At 46.0% G+C, this 17,253-nt stretch overlaps 1 protein-coding gene across 3 annotated transcripts in view; it reads right to left on the bottom strand.

Annotated features, from left to right (window-relative positions):
• Nucleotides 1-17,253, bottom strand: part of SKI (SKI proto-oncogene) — a 101,442-nt gene that overhangs the window by 20,852 nt on the left and 63,337 nt on the right. The window lies entirely within an intron of this gene.

Raw genomic sequence — 17,253 nt, 5'->3', positions numbered from 1 at the left:
TCTCCCTTCTGCTGGAATTATGCTGTCCCAGCACTGACACTGCATCCACACATCATGGGGAGCAACACAGAGCTGAGATTCAGCGCTGGGATCATGATGGCTTCAAAGTCTCATCTTTTATTCTCTTGTCTGAAACTTTGAAGCCTCCAGACCAGTTGTCAGTTGAACCTTTCTAACACAGCCTATGATGCAGTGATGGAAACACACCAGCTTCTGAGAAGTATTGTGGCTTACAAACCATAAGGAGCAGCTTAGCCAAAGTGAAGCAAGCAAAACCTTACATAAGCATGGGTCTGTGGCCTTCCAGATTCTGGGCAGAGGAGAACTGTGCTGTAGTTTTGCCAGAGCTGTGGTATAAATTAGCAATAAACACCTGAGCCAGAAGTCTTGGGTCATGGAGAAGACTGAATCTGGCCCTCACTCCATCCAAGCAAACAGCACAGCACCAGTTCGAGCGGGAGGAGGGAGATCAGACCTGGGGGGAACAGCAACACAAAGGGTGCCACAGGCTCTGCATGTCAATGAGGTCTGCAGACATCCAGTATGCAAATTAATAAAAACTAAGGGAAGAGATGGTGTGTAACCATCTCAAACAGGGACAGGAAATCTCTGTCTAGCAACAGGAGCTGAAGTGAGCCTGGATCATGCACAGAAGGAAACTTAATAACCATAGGCTGAGTGCTGCACAGGAAATTGTGATAACGCAGATGAAGGGCTTGGATCTGTGGGGTGGCATGAGAAATGTCAAACATCTGCAGTCAGACACATGCTGCCTTGCTTCTGAAAGGAAGCGAGGAGAGGAGCACTGGTCATTTTCATGAGGACAGATCTGAGCCCAAGCTGGGCTCTGCAGTGCTGTTGTGGGCTCCTGGACAGGCCAGTATGTATGTGCACCACATCCACCAGACTGAGGCAGTCCCTAAGGCCTGAACTTGCTACCACAGAGAGACCAGGGCAAAGACCAGGAAGATGACAGCGGGGAAAGACAGCCTGACACCTACCCAAAAGGACCAGAACCAGAAATTCCCTCTCTTCTGCAGCACTGGAAGACAAGTTTCTTCATGCTCTCTGTGATGTTGCCATAAGCTGAGCACCCAACCCAACAGAAAATGGAAAGCCTGGATAGATCAAGTCACAGTGCAGGTGTTACTGAGGTAAGGTGGCACTAGGGGTGAAGAGATGTTCCTACTAATGCTTTTTCTCTATTGTCATTTATTGGTGACTAGAGATCATCAATCATGATTCCTGAAGCTTTACCAACCTCCTATTAAGCTTCTCTCTGTTCTTTTCTGAGATCAGAAACGAAAGCTCCCAGGTTGCCTTGAAGGTTTAATGGAACATACCTGTGGCAGCTGAAGGCCAAGACCTGCACTGGAAAGACAGCAGTGAAATACTACAGTGGTCACTACCCCAGGGGGAGAAGGTGTAAAGCTGGCTGAAAATCCTTTCTCTCTCTGTGCAAGGCACCAACCTGGCAGCAGGAGGCTGGGAAGGCAAAGTGGACAAGATGGGTTTGGTGGAGGGATGACTCCAGACAGGGCAGATTTTTGTCTCCCCAAGGGAAAAAAATAACAGCCTGCTGCTATAAATTCACCATGCTGTCTGTGGTGCAAATTTAGCCTAGAAAGTGTGAATCAGAGGGAAGCTGACATTTCACCTCAAGAAACACTACTGAGGTTGAGCAAAGAAATAGTTCCTCTCGAGGAGAATCTTGCCAGCCAACAATGAGAACAAAAATCATCACCTTCAGGTAGAGACAAAACTAAACCCACCTGGAGCAACAGCCAAAAGCTTCAAAGGCCTCAAGCACATGAAGGCAAAAATGCTTTGCAGTCACCTGAGCACTCCCAGACCTGGGACTGCAGGGTGGTTTTACAACCAAAATACCAAGACTCTGCTAAGAGGGAAAAGTACTGAACCATGCTGCAAATTCACCACCCCTACTAACCTCTGACAAACTTGCCATCTTCTCCTCAGCAAGGCCAAGCATTATCAGCTTCCAGGAGAAACAGAAAACTCTGCCAGTGGAATGGAGGGAAAGCAGCACATTGAGAGAGGGGGGAAGGAAAAATGATTTTAAATACCAAACAGAATCCCAAGGTTTTATTAAAGAACAGAGATTCATTTGGTGAGAGATGAGTTTATCATTTCAACTGCTGCTGAAGCGGGAGGAAGGAAACCAAGCAAATAATGCCTGGCTCAGCTGTTCGGGGCAGCAGCTGTCCTGCAATCCTCATTGGAGGGAACAAGCCAGGAGGTCATGGAAGTCATGATTATTTGGAATGAAGAGGGGAAACAATAGGTTGGGGCCCTCTGTCGTCTTGCCTGTCTCATGTCTTTTGTTAGCTGCTGCCTTCCCAGAATAGCTGGCTGGCTGTATTCTAGGCAGAGCTGGGCTGGGGTTTGTAGAAGCCTTTTCTGACTCACTTGCACCTCTTTCAGTTACCTTCAGCTGACCAAGAAGATTGTTGAAGGCTTGAAATTTAGTTTTCCCAGTTCCCTCTCCTCTGCTGAGTTTCTCTCTTAGGGCAAAGCTAATGCCAAGCTGCAGAAGACATGACAACTAACAAACCTGTCAAAATCCCTGCTGGGCCCGCAGGCAGGAACAATGCAGCTGCTCTGGTCATCACTGAGAGCCTTTATGAAGAGGGAAAGAGGTTAGAGGAGACGCTGTTCTGTTTGCATACAGTGTAACAGTGCTTAAAGCATCTGGAGGGCCAACAGGGCCTGGTAACAGCTCATGAAGAATGGGAAACAAAAACGGCCAAAGTTGGTTTGGCAAGATTCTGGATAGCACGGTAGAGCACAGCTCTTGTCCTGCCTCTGGCATTGCAGACTTGCATGACCGTGGGCAAGTCACTCAACCCTGATCAGACTCAAGCTTGGTCACCCAGGAATGCTGTGAAGCTGATACACTTCCAGAAGAGCTTCAAAACTGGCCATCCTTACACAATGGCATTGTCTGGCTGCTGGCTTGGAGGAGCTGAGTGTGAGTGCAAACAGGGACTTCACAGCAAATCACAGCTTCCTCAGGGTTTCTCTTGCAGGATTTTTATTACCAAGACTCTCATATCCTGACTCCTGCTTCATGTGAGTTTGGAGAGAAAGAAGACTTAATTTTCCCTTTAGGATGAAACTGTTGTAGTCCTGCTGACTCAAAAGATCATGTGAAACCACAGAAAAGCTGTAGTAACTTCACTTCAGGATTAGCAGTCAGTGGTGGAGTTTCTTGCCTATGGCAGTGAGGATGAGCACAGAGCCTGTGGAAAGCTACACTGCACCTAATGCCAGGGCAAACCTAAGGTCAGAGAAAAACCACTTCTTGTTTTAAGCAAGTGGGGTTCCTCTCCCTTTTAATTTTTCCTCCATACAGCTTTAGCTTAGGAAGAGCTTAGGGAGCCATCAGAATTCCTTAATGGGATACTTCTTGTGTTATAATCTTGGTGTGTTACAGTCTTAGTGAAGAGACCCAGGTATGGATTTGAATACCATGTTGAAAGGAGATTGAGTGTAATAATCTTCTTTCTGTCTGCCTTCTTAAAACTTCATTTGATCCTCAACTCCCAAGCAAAGCCCTTGCTCCATCCTACACCTGCCTGCCTCCAGACACCACATTAAGAGGCAGAAGGGCACAGGAATAAACTAAAAAACCCCAACAAAATGCAGAAGGGTTTGGGTTGTGTTTGGGACAGGTTGGCTGTGCACAGGAGATGAAGCCACAGCCCAGGCAGGTGACTTTCATGTTGGATGTCCACGGCCAGCAGATGCGAAACCGTTGCAAAGCAGTGCTAGGAGATTTACAGCGGCACAAACTATTTCTGAGAGCTAAAGCTTTTCTTTTTTTCTATATGGTATTTGGCTTGGCTTGGTTTTCTGAACTGCTGTTGCTCTCAGGTTCAGCAGCAGACATGTTTCTCTAAGCTGATTTCTCTGTGGTTGAGGATTTAATCAGATCAAAGCAGCGATTAGGACATGGGCTAGAACCACGCTCCTTAAAGGCACAGCTGCAGCACCAAGTCTTCCCCAGTCCCCTCTCAAATCAGAAGAGCAGCAATCCCCACCTCTGGCAAATGCCTGCTTTTAAAACAGCAGGAAATGTTGCTGCCTTCTGGGTCACCTTTCCTGTAGGAAGGGTGCAAAGCTCTTGGGAAGTACCCAGAAACTAAGCTATGCAAATGAACCAAGGGCTGCACTTAATGTGAAGGCATTCACGCAGCCAAGACACCCCTGGAGGTGGCTCCTCTGACACTCGCTTTGCTCCAACACATAGGCTGTAAATTTCCAGCACAGATACCTCAGACCCTGTCAGTGCTCTTGACATTCTTTCCTACACTTTTCCACTTGCTACTTTGTAGGTCTGTGGTTCTTTCCATCCATCCAAAGACAGCACGATAGCATGTTCAGAGTGTGAGAATCAGCAGTATCAAAAAATGGAAATGGAGCAGCATTTCCACAGCTCTGCACAGAGGGAACCAAACATTGAGACCAAGCCCACTCCTTCTAGTGACAAACATTTCAGAAATTAGGCCTAATTCTACAGCAGCTTCAGTCATGACCTGTCTGAAGAGCCAACAAGCTGTGCCATCAAATCCCGGAGCCCTGCTCCCATCTTCATCCTGCACAACAAAAGCAGGCCAAGTGAGTCACTCCTGTGAATGCCAGAGCTAAGGATGAAGGCTGCTGGATGCTGGCTCCTGGTCCCTTTCTCACTGGCACTTTGGATGGGTATTATTCTCAAAGATGCAGAGCAAGAGCAGCTTCTCCTGAACCTCACAGCAGCTCTGCATCAGGAGCACCAAGGGATGTTTGTCATTAATGGGAGCTGGGCATGCTCCATTGGAAGTCAATGTTTATTTGGTAAGCCTGCTTGGCAGTTTAGTCCTCTCCTCACTTCCATCACTGTGACACCTTTGAGATACCAGCTCCTTGGTATGTGGGATAAGATCTTCCAAGCTATTCTTGACACTCTACTCCTACTCCTCTTCTATGTGTTTAACCATTTTAAAGCTGATTTGGGTCATGACTAATAGGATTAGATACTAAAATCATGTGCTGTTAGCAGCAGTCACTGTAGAGCTAAGAGGACACACGAGTGAAATGCAAGCTGGGGGAGCATTCAGAGGGGTGGGAAAGCATTCATGTTCATGTGCTTTCTTCCCCTCTTTAGCAAGAATTAATATTAAAGCTGGACAACCCCACCCCCCACACCCCTAAACCTCCACTCTGCTCTTTTTATAGTCTATTTCTTTATTTGGCATACCAATCTAAAGCCCCAAATCCCATCAAGGGGTGATGAAGTGGTCTCCAAGCACTGCTAGGAGTGAGCTGAGACACTGAATAAATAAAAGCCAAGAGGCTAATTTTAGAACCCCCTGAATTAAACCTGGCACACCTGGGGGTCATACCTAGGGTCACAGACCCAGGGTTTGTGCAAAGTTCACTGGTTCTGGCTACTTTCATCTCTCAATCTGTGAGGGGCACATGCCCTTCTCGTGGGCACTTCCAAGAACTGTTTCCTGTTTTACCAGGAAAAAAAATATTGAACCAGAAGAAGAGAACAGCCCCGTCCCAGCCCTGACGTTTGGAGAATGAGCTCTTTATCTGCTTTAGGGCAAAAGTGCTGGTTACAGAGGCCTGAAGGTCAGGCTTAGTGTCTTTTATTCCTGGCTCTGCTACTGATACTATTTGAAGGGCTTTAGGTAAATCAAATAACGCATGTTTCATTACACTACATTAGTGCAAACAGTGGGGGAATTTCTAAAGGAGTCTGAGATTGTCAAAGAAAAGGCACTGGAGGAACGAGACAAATGTTTTCATAGAAAACAAAGCCCAAAGAATCTCATTTTCCTAATTCTTTAATAGGGTTAAGCACCATTAATTCCAGCTGGGAAACAAAGCAAGCTCAGGAGTTTTGTCTTCTACACATCGAGCTTTCAGTTTTCAAATCTTTTCCTGCAAACTTTCAAAGAGTTGCTGAAAAGTGCTGCAGGACACAGCTGTGGAACTCCTGACAAGTCCAAGCAGCTCAGTTGATCATTCCCAACAAGAACATGCAGTTTAATTCATCAGAGTGCAGTTAGCCTACAAAAACCTTCTCCCAAACTGGGCATGCCACAAGAGCTGCTTGGGTTTTGCTCCTTTCCCTGACCCAGCTCACCAGAAGATGCTGTAGCCTGATCTTGCCACCCTGCTCTTAAACAGCAAGGTTATGTGGCAAGTCCTCACCCGAGTACCTGTATGTGGAACATGATCTAAAATTGGCTTCACCATAGAGGAGCTAGCATCTGCTTGCAGATGTTAACAATGGAGCTGTCAACAGCTGAGGCAGCTCTCTAGATTCCTCTGCAGCCAACAGAAAGGCACTTTTAGGCTGCAATTCATCCTGAAGTAGAGGCTTTAGAGCATATCAGATCATCTATCAGCACAGACTTAGACACCTGCACTGCAGGCAACCAGTAACTTTCCTAAGTTTCTTTAGGTTCATGGAAGAGGCTTCCACAGAGAAAAAGAGGTGTCTGAAGAACCTCAAAAATCTGGCTGAAACCCTCTGCAAGACTGGTCCCTGTTTGGAGGAGCAATCTTCAAGCATCTTTCCTCCCAGCTCACTTATGTCAGCTGACCAAGATTTGTTAACATCTTAGACAACACTTCGATGCCTCATGCATAAATCACATTTATTTTTGTGGTGTCTTCTCCTCCACATGAAGCCAGGAGGCTGAAGAATTACTTTAATGAATGGCTCTCTTGCCATGATTACATTTTCCAGCAGGACAAAAATAATGTCCTGGTTCAGAGCAGCAAAGGAACCAAGGTACTTTTCTTCCAGTACACAGAAAGCCCTTGGGTAGTAATCAGAGAGTGAAAGGCAGCTCCTTCCTGCTGGCAAAGGTGTTTCACCTGAGACTGCACTCCAAATGCAGATCATGAATTAATTAAGTTATGCTTGTGCAGAAGTGGCTTAACTGTCATGCACAAGTTACACAGTTTTGAAGGCTTTTACCACTCCAGGCACACCTGCATCATTCTACCTGCTGGAGCTGTGATTTTACCCTTTCTGCTGGGGTTATCTGCAGCATCATTAAGAGGAGGTTACAATTCTGCAGCGCTAACAGTCTGACTGATGTCACCTTTGTACACACAGTCGTCGAGGACACTGCAACACATCCTCACCCCCTTGTTTTCCTCTTCCCTAGAAAGGCTTCTACTCATTCAGAGGACACCAACATATTCCTTAGAGTCACAGTGCCTCTGGTGCAGTGCTGAGCTTGCAGTTTTTCTCCGTCCTCTACTTCCACTTTCTCTTATGTCAGATCACATTAAAGTAACAATCAATTTCTCTGTCTGGCACTTTCAGTGCCAGCACCACCCCTCTTCTACCCCCCTCCACCCCTCCCAGACCTTTCAGAGGCAAGAGAAATTTGGCTTACAGCCCATGGTCCATCAATAAACCAGCCACATGGCTGGGGGAATAACCCGGCAGCAGTTTGTCTTCTTCCCTCTTTTCCTTGGCTTGTATTCGAGCCTCACACCTACTGAGGGTGATTACTACAGAGATCAGAATTTGCAGAGGTGCAAAATGAAAACAGAGGGCACACAACCTGGGCAAGGACACTGCTGTCTTACCAGCCAAGGTGTCACCTGAGTGGCTAAGCAAAATGAAAGCCTTCTCACAACTGCATCACACCTGGCTTGATAGCAAGATGTTTCAAATGGGCACTGTACAGAACTGGCAGCTGAATATTGCAGGCCAGGGACATCAGCTCCATAGGACTGAATTCCAGTGGTCATTGGGAGTTGGAGCAAAATGCAGGTTTTGTCTCCTCAAGCAAGCAGAGATGAATCTTTGCCTAAGGAAGGCACAAGCATGATGCTTTTGCTGCACTTTAGACTATGCCGGGCTCTTAAGCAGAATTATTTGATCAGCATTTAAACATCTACCTCCCTGAGCCTGTATCTTGACCTGAATCTTGTGTCAATTGTGCTGCTTCAGTTCTATCCTAAATTCATGTGAGACTTCCACAGGCACCTCTCACTCACAGCAAAGTCATGGGAGTTGGAATCCTGAGCTCTCCCACCAGCCTGCTTGCTGCTCATCACTGCCAGGTATGGCAGCTGACAAAGGGGCTGCCATCTAGAGATCAGGCCTCCAAAAGCTGTGCTCAGAGTGTTTGCTAGTATTGTGAACACTGCATCTGCAATGCAACAACAGGAAGGATCACCTGGAACTCTGCAGCTATTCCTGTTGGCTCCAAGTGAAACCCAGGAGGTACAGCAGGTGGAGTGTAGGAGACCCTCTCCACTGTGCACAATCTACTGAAGCAGGACAGGAAAAACTGTTGCATGCAGAATACAAAATCATCCCTAGAATTCAGTAACAACCCAAACTCTTTGATGCTCATTCCCATGCCCAATGCACTTGAGTTTCCCCTGAGAAGAGCAGAGGTGCCACTCTGCACTCTGTGTTTGCCAAGCCAGTTCATACACACCACCTCCCCAAAGGTTTTGTCAGTCTGTAATGTTAAACAAAAGCTTTTCAACTGCTTAGGCTGGACAGGAATCTTCCTAAAGAAAACAAAAAGAGGCACAGAATAAACTGAAATTGTCACTGTACCACTGCACTGCCAAGGGTCTGTTTACTACCTGCTTCAGGAAAATCAGCAATCCCCTTTTCAGCCCTGCCTTTTCACTCCCAGCACCACAGCAGCTCACCACAGGCATACATTCTGTCTCCATCGCTCACCTACAGACAGGTGCCCAGAATAGATCTGCTCTGCCTGAATTATTTCATCAGTGCTGACAGCCCTGTGCCTTAATACAGTTAACAGTCAATTCTGAAAGAGGCTGCTGGGCTCAACAGGATTATTTCCCACTACCAAAATGGATTTCAGATCAGAGGAAAGGCACTAGACTCCCTGCTCTATAAACTGAAAGCCACTCTAGCCATAAAACAAATGTTCCAGTAGCACAAGTGCCATGCAAAATACCCTCAGCTACTCCTCTCAGAGCAAAAGAGGAAATCAATTTCCAAGGCTCATTGGGTCTTGGTCTCTCTCCTAAGCCTCCTCAGCGAGGCTCTGTGTGTGTCCCCAGCAGAGAGGCAAGCCCGGTGTCTCCAAGCTCTGCTGATGGACCGAGGCTGATTATCTCAGCTTCTGCCAGAAGCTCACAGGATTTTAAGGGACGAGTGCAGCAGTGCAGGTGTCTGTGAAAATAAAGAGAAACCACCGAGTCTCCTGGGAGGACGGGCTGAGAGGAGGAGGGGAATTATTGTGGTTTAGAAAAGGGAAGGGGTTGGTGGAGAGAAATGCTATAAAAGCACCATGACGACAGAGCAGGGTGATGGAAAGGTCAGCCCCTTTCAATAATGCTCTTTTTCTCTTGTCCAAATGAAACACTTGGCCACGTCCATCGCCAGAGTTCAGTTGGAGGTAAATGACTAGACAGGGGGGCCATAAACTGTCTAGCAGGGATGCTGCTCTGCACTGGGTGGGGCCTGTCCTTCCAGTGCTTTTCCCCGGGCTTCCACCAAGGCAAAGCCAAGAACTCCAAAGCTGCACCTGACAGGAGGTGCTCTTGTGCACCTCACAGGCACAGAGTCGGGCTGGGACTCCTGTTTACCTCGGGCAAACGTGCTCCGGCGCCTGAGCCCATCGTGGGGGTTTGCAGGAGTGAACAAGAAGGTAGTTGCAGTAATGAAACAGTGATTAATCCTGATAGGCAGGCAGCCCTTACAATTACTTTTCAGCTGCTAGTGGTAGGTGGTCAAATTATACCTTTCCATCACATTTCCCACTATACTGCACATCTCCTCAGTACATTTGCTCATGAAACACTGTAAGGATTCAGAACAATTAAACCTAACCACTGAGTAATTCCCACTCCTTTCCCCCCCTAATATGAAATCATTCTTTCTAGTGCTTTAGGAAAAGAAATGTAAGCTCCAGAGCTCCAGCTCACTCTTAATGTACAAAAGTGGTGCATTAGGAGATGCAGTACAAAGCTGTATTGTTCCCCAGCAGTGCTGCCATGGCCAGCTGAAGGGTCAGTTAGAGTTGTCATCTATGCATGACAGGTGGGAAAGCCTTCAGGAAAGAGAAAAATAAAGGATGATTGTCCAGTGAATGGTTCTGACATTATCCAAACGAGGACATTCCCTGCCTATCACAACCTTCCTCAGGGCTGGGAGCTTTTTTTTCCCCTATTTATTCACTGACAACTGATCCTACTAATTGATTTCTTAAGAGCACTGGAGTGGTGGCACACAAGCAGCTATGTCAGGGAGCAAATACACAGCACTTGGGCTCCTCTACAGACACAGTCCTGTAAAGCCAGAGTAAACCTTGAGTAGCTTTCCATTAAGGGACAGAGCTTTCCCTTCGCTACTGAAGGGTGAGCTACTGTGTATTAACAGAAGCTACAAGTCTTTTATCAGAGTAGCTGCTGTATGGCAAGTTCCAATCCCAGCTTACCTGCTGCTAAGTGTTTGTGTGCCTCTTACTCCTTTAGTAGATCTGCTGTCTGATTTTACACCATTCTTCAGTTCAAAATCCCTCTACCTCAACACACAGTTAGTGTGCTCAAGGGGGCAGAACACTGCAATCACTTCTTACTTCCATTGAGCAAGTTGTTTTCTGGTTTATTTGGGTTTTTTCAATGCTGTCCCCTTCACACACTCCTCTGGAATATTAAAATGGTGCAGTTCCTTCCCTTCTAAGTTCAATTTTAATAGGCATGACCTAAGAATCTAAAAGAAAATGCAGAAAGCCCTTTTTTATTTCCCTAGATTCTAAAACTTCAGCTCCTGCCAGGCAAACTCTCTGCCATACACTCCCCTAGCGACATCAGTTCTCTTCTCATGGTCACCAACAGCACCTGGCAGTTCAGCAGGAGGACTGGGCTGAGCTGGTGGTGTGGGGGCAACTAGAGGCATGCCTGGCTCAGAACTCTGCTGGCATTAAGGATCAATAATGGAAAAAAAACCCAAAATTAACTTTTCCATGAAGAATTAGAGGAAACGCTGAACACAAAATCGAAGCGCAGGGTGTTGAGGTTGTTCTGCTTGGAAAACCTATTTCCTGGGAAGCTGAGTCAATCCAACATCTCTGTTTTCTATGAAGACCAGGTTTGCATGGCTGTGTTTACAGTTTCCTCGTTGGAAATGTGTTCCTGGGCTCCTGTGAGTTGTGCCATTAAGCAGGCTTTATGAAATGGCTGACAGTTTGGCATCCCCCTGCTTTTCCGACGCTAGCAGAGTGCATGTTCAGGACTATTTTTCATCAGTACAATTTTATCATCCAGTCTACAACCTCTGCAGAAGGAGCAGTGAGGCTCTAAGTATTTAAAGCACAGCATTAAAATGGGATGTTTGGATGTGCTGAGCAGAAATAGAGGGGGAAAAAAAAGCAAGGAATGAGCAGAACACCGCAGGCAGTAATTATAACAATACCTCTCTGCCTTGCTAAGTGTTTCAGAGCATGACTCATTAGATCCTAACAATGCCTGTAAGATAGGAAGTGTCATTATCACTGTTTAATAAGTGGGGGAAACTGAGGTAGAGAAATGGGCTGTACTTGTCCAAGGTCACATACCAAAGCAGTACTAGAGCAAACAGCATCGTATCTTGTAAGCCCAGCCTTGGACTCTCCTCTGAAGCAGCCACCCTTGAGCTGACAAACTGCTAACACTGAAGAGGTTGATGATATCCTTTCAGTAGCATCCACTCTGTTACGACTTGGTGAAGAGATCACCAGAATGGAAAAGAATTTGAGCTGTTAAATTACATAAGTGTGTAGTCACCACCTAGCAATGGAGAAAAAAGGGCTGGATATTTTCAGTTACAACTAGATTTTCTAACCAGATGGCCAGAAGAACTGACGTCACTCACATTCCAAATTATAGAGCTGCTTGAAAGCTGCTCCAGCATTAAGGATGCAACCAGGCCTGCATTCTCAGTCGTTTTTCCAGTCCCCATTCTGCACAGGTATCAGGAGGGGCTCTGCCATCGGTTTTGCTGCTCTGTTGACAATCTGCTTCCTCTGGGACCCGGCCGCCCTGGACTGCCTCGGGGCTGTTCACCTGGGAGCGAAGCCCCAATTCTGGCTTAGCATTTAACACAAGCTTCAGGTGATGGCTCAAGCAAGGTACTCAGAAATCTGTAGCTTGGGAAGTTTTCTGACTTTCACTGAACACTTCACAGAAGGAGGTGTCCCCTAACCCTGACTGCTCGCATTTAAATCACCTCATCAGCCAGCGCTGCACTGCAGAAGAAAGCCCCAGGCAACACACAGCAACCCAAGCAGCACAACAAGACAATGGGAACAAGGCGTAAAGGGGGAGACCTGTTCTGGAAGTTTAAATTGCAGCTTCCACACAGAACCAAGTGAAGTGTTTCAGGGCCGCTGTACTTACTGCTGTGTGATTTTTTTCCTCTCTCTTTTTTTCTTTAAGAGCAAAAAGTCCATAAGAAGCCAGGCAGGAGCTTTGCAGCGCAGGGAATGCTGGATGGGATTCAAATGTAAGAACCCTCTCCATCCCAGCTAAGTAAAACGTCTGAACAAGTTCCAAAAACCCATCAATCACTGGCTGGACAATTTCCCACCTCCAATGAAATGAAATACATAAGGGGCCTGCAAAACGTTTTTTAAACCAAAGCATTTTGGAGTTATGGGAGCCCAACAGAGAGATGTGAAACCAGAGGATGTTGTATTTCATACTACAGCATCTGAAGCATCAGAAAAGTAACATTATGTATTTGAAAACGCTGCTCCTCCCGAGCTCTGGCATTACTGTGCTTCAGGACAGCTGGCCACATTTTCATGGCATGCCGATACTGACAGGCTGCAGAGCACATACAGATGTACCACATCCAACTGTGACAGGAGTAACATTTCTGTCTCAAGAAGCCATTCACCACAGCGAGAGGACAACTTCTGGGCAGCATGGACAATCAGAGTTGAAGTCTGCACTAAGCACAGAGCTCAAAAACAAGGCTGGAGGTGGCATTACCATTCTTTTTCTGTTCCATTGCAGCCACATTTTAAGACCACCCATCAAGAGTCTGTAATTAACAGACATTTGCAAAGTGTTCTGAGATCCAGACAGAATTGCAAAACACAAGCACTGCTTGCACACACACAAAAGAGCAACAGGAAAGAGCTCTTTCCACTGGCTATTATCCTTAAAGACATACAAGAGGAATGTTAGGAAAAGTAATCTGCTGCGAAATGCACAATTTTGAAGGTGGTAAAGGAGTAACAAGAAGAAAACAAGTTCTGTTTTTTCCAGCAAGAGGTACAGTTCTTTAAATCACCCCCCGGTGCAAAATAAGCCCAGCATTAGTTGTGTCTGGAAGCTGGCACACGAAAGCCTGCCAAGTTTCCATGCAAAAGAAAACCTTTTATTTGTTCAAATCTCTCCCTCTCTCTCCGCCCTCCCCATGCAGAAGGCTCAAGATTTGGCACAGAATGACGAGTTATGCACTACGGTTTAATTGTGATGAAATAAGCTAAGGAGGGGTCAAAACTGGGGGGCTATGAGGAAGGGAAAAGGGAGAAAAATATTAGGTAAAGAAAGAAGGGAACTCAAGGAACTTCTGGAAAGCTGAGAAAGGGTAGGACGTGCTACCGCTCACAGTTTGAGGAGAAAAGCCAAACAAAACAGAGTAAGGAGTGAAAGATTTCAAAGATGTACAATACCAGCCTCAGTCAGACATCAAAATGCATCCAGAGCCTGCTCACCCTGCAGGTTACTGAACATTTGATAGGGACAAACCCCATCCAGTTCACTTGGGAGCACGTGCAGTGGGAAGCACCTGTGGTGACTTCATGACCAAACCACAGCTTGCAAACGCAAGTTATCTGCGGTGGAGATGAAAATCCCAACTCCAGGATTCCATTATTTCCTTTGCCATAGTAACTGTCTGCTGTAAAGGGCCACTGACATGAAAGGCATGTGCCTCAACTGCACAAGTTTTGATCTATCCATGCAAGGGATTAAGAAATGCCCCTGGAGTTATTCTGGCACTGACTGTTCCTCTCAGCATGGATGCTGTGTGCACTACACCCAGGACATGGGGAGCATGGGGGGAGAGGGAGGAAGGTTTCTTGTTTTCTTCCTCCCACAAACTTCTTGTACCAAGATTCCCCTTTACAGATCTACTGCTTAGCTGCCAGAGTTTAACTATTTTATTTTCTAAGATACTACATATCAGAAGCCACACAACCAAAGGAACTCCTGGAGAAGACAGGATGACTCTCTGTGACGTTCCAGTGTCTACTTCTCTCCCTGAAAAGAACAGACCCCACAGCAGTTTGTCTTCCAAACGGTTTAGTGCCTTTGTTCAAATGGAGTTTTACCTAAAAACCAGATCAATTCATGGGAGTTGATGTAATGAGAACAGCTAATGGCAGCTGTCAGCTCAGGAGATCTACAACTGACAATTCCAGGAGGGGGTGTCACTGCAGTCCTAGGAGAGCTTTGCTCACACCATCATTATTGGCGACCCTCCTTGCACAGAAACATGCACACACACCTTCATCACTCATTACCACAGCCCTGTGCTGCATGACTTGGAATATTCAGCTATAATAATGCTTCTTGACTGCTCCAGTCTCGAAAAGGTCAACCATCATTTCTGGTGCCTCTTAGCATCCCCCCCAGTAAATCTGTAGTACACAGCTCTTGGTGTGCTCCAGCAGCGAGACCTAACCACAACCTGCAGATCCAGCAGTCACTGCTGCAGTATAACCAAGAAAATGTGCTACAAGTACTCATCAGAAATTAAACACAACTTAAGGCAGGGCACTGACACTGAAAACAACAGGAAACAGGTAAGCACCACACAGTTCTGCAGCCCTCTCCCCCCGAAAGCTCCCAAAGTCCCACAGCCAGCTGTGGAAAAATTCAGTGACCAAGCAACTCGCTGACTTTAGACAGGTCTACTGCTACTTCATGAATGGACTGCATCAGGTGCCCTGCAGTCTTTCAAATGATTTTTCTTGGTAATTAGGAAAACTAACAGCATTGCCAAACAAAGTCAGGGTGTCTGGGGCAGAATTTCAAGGCTGCAGTCTAAAGTAAAAAGTGCACTTTGCTCACCTCTGCCCCATCAACTCCCCCACTGCACCTGTCTGTGTGCACGCCACAGACTCCACCCTGACTTAGAGCCACACATCTGAGCTCACTACTTGTGTTAAAAAGCAATACTTAAGTCACCTCATAAACACTTTCCATCAGTGAAAACCAGCTATTAATTGCAAACCTAATGTATTGTGGACTGAGACACTTCTATAAACTGAAGAACTCTCCAAGGAATGTATGGGATTAAATAATAGTCTTATAGTCATTAAAGGCTCTTTGCCTCTCCATGCATTGGGTTTTCTTGCACTAACTGGTATTTTATTTCACATCACTTGTCCCAGACAATTGATTATCTATCGTGATCAAGGGAGGTGAGGAAGGGTTGTTTGACTACAGCTATTAAAGATCTGTAGGATTTGTTAAAAAGGGAATCATTACTCCATTGCTTTTCCAGTGGCTCTTCTCTCTCCCTTCCTCACTTGTAAGAAATTCCATTTGTATCAGGGATCACAGGCACAAGCCAGGATCTCCTGCAGCTCACCTCACCCACTGAGGTGTGCCAGAGACTGAATTCTCCACAGCCAACCACCAAGCCAGTTGTTTTGTCAGCCTTGGGAGCCACCATAATCATTCATTACAATCAAGATGCTAATTATGAAACAAACAAAAAAAATACTTCTAATACTGTACATTTAAAGAGAAACAAACCACAACAACCCTCCCCTCTGCTAGTACCAAGCAACAGAAACTCCACTGAGAAACTGGAGCTGATGCACCTGAAAGGAGGACTGGATGGTTTGATACAGAGCTTTTCCAAGTGCTATTCCAGCAGGCATACAGAGATTCTAGATGCTATAAGAGTTTCCCACATGTACTCTGGGGAAAGGATTCAAGAACAATACAGAAGTCAAATATTTACCTCTGTCCTCTGCAAGCACAACAACTTCTCAGTATTTGCATTGTATACAGAATTTGTGTATGAGAGTGCAAAACCAAACTAAATGAACGTGGAAAAGAAACTCAGTCAGGGTAGGCAAAACGTTCTATGAATCCTATCTGGAGAGGGTTAACTCAGCATGAACTCCAACAGCCCTCAAGAAAGGACTTCACAGCTTTCCTCTGCAGGACTGCCACCACAGACTCTGAAACCTATGCCTTCAGTGCTCAGCAAAATGCCCACATCACTCCACAAAGATGATCACAGCCTGCCATTGCATACTCAGTTCATCATTTTGCCCAATTTGGGCTCAGTTTGAGAAAATGAGACCCAAAAGACCCAGTAGTGGAAGGACTGAGTACAAGCACCTCGGTCTCCACAACAGGGGAGCTGCTTTCTAGGAGCAGAGCAAAAGCCCTTTCCTGTCCCATTGGCTCTCAAGCCATTGCACCAACAGGTAGTCATCCCCCTCACCACCATTTTACACAGGCAGGATCACGAGGAGCTGAAGGAACCAGCATGTGGCAGAGCCAGGAAGACAAGAATAATGCTGGAAACAAGCTTGGCAAGATCATCTTCAAGGTTTTAACAAACACAAAGCCCATTCCTCCCCAAATCATGTGCGGTCTGTGGAGTGGAGTCAAGTCCTTGAAAGAGTGACTCTTCCAGACATACAGACAAAATAAACAGCCCCACAACCCAAACAGCCAGCACAATTAGACTAAATTGTTGATCATTCCAACAGCCTGAAAAGAATAGATGATGAAGAAACATCTGTGTAAATTAAAAGGATACTTACAGCCAGAGGAGCCTTACTTGAGATTTCAGGATGCTCTATAAACACTCCCAGCAGTTTGTGCTAACTTCCAGACAGCTGTTCCCCATTTCTGGGTTGCCGATGCAGTTTTTACCGTTGCTATTTAGACTTACAGTAAGGTAGCAAATGCTTTTAGCACAAACAGGCCCAGCTCAGCCTGAACAGCTGGAGTGATGAAATGCACAGATAACAGGGGAAGGCAAAAAGGGCAAAGTGGGTATTATTATTTTTACTGCAAAGCTGAGGTGCTTTGGAATTCATCTTAAAAACAAACAGCAGCAAAAAAATCCACACTGCAAAAGCTCTGATTCTCCCATCACTTCTGTTCTTACCCAAATAGGAACAGCTTTATTGCACAAAGTTATCCATTAGAGAAAACACTTGGGGCACAACTGTGGAAACTGTGGAAGAAACTCTGCAG

The sequence above is a fragment of the Dryobates pubescens genome, chromosome 33, assembly GCF_014839835.1.
Source record: "Dryobates pubescens isolate bDryPub1 chromosome 33, bDryPub1.pri, whole genome shotgun sequence".
NCBI classification, from domain to species: Eukaryota; Metazoa; Chordata; class Aves; order Piciformes; family Picidae; genus Dryobates; species Dryobates pubescens.
The sequence above is the reverse complement of the archived record's forward strand: the minus strand, read 5'-3'. Positions and strand labels throughout refer to the sequence as shown.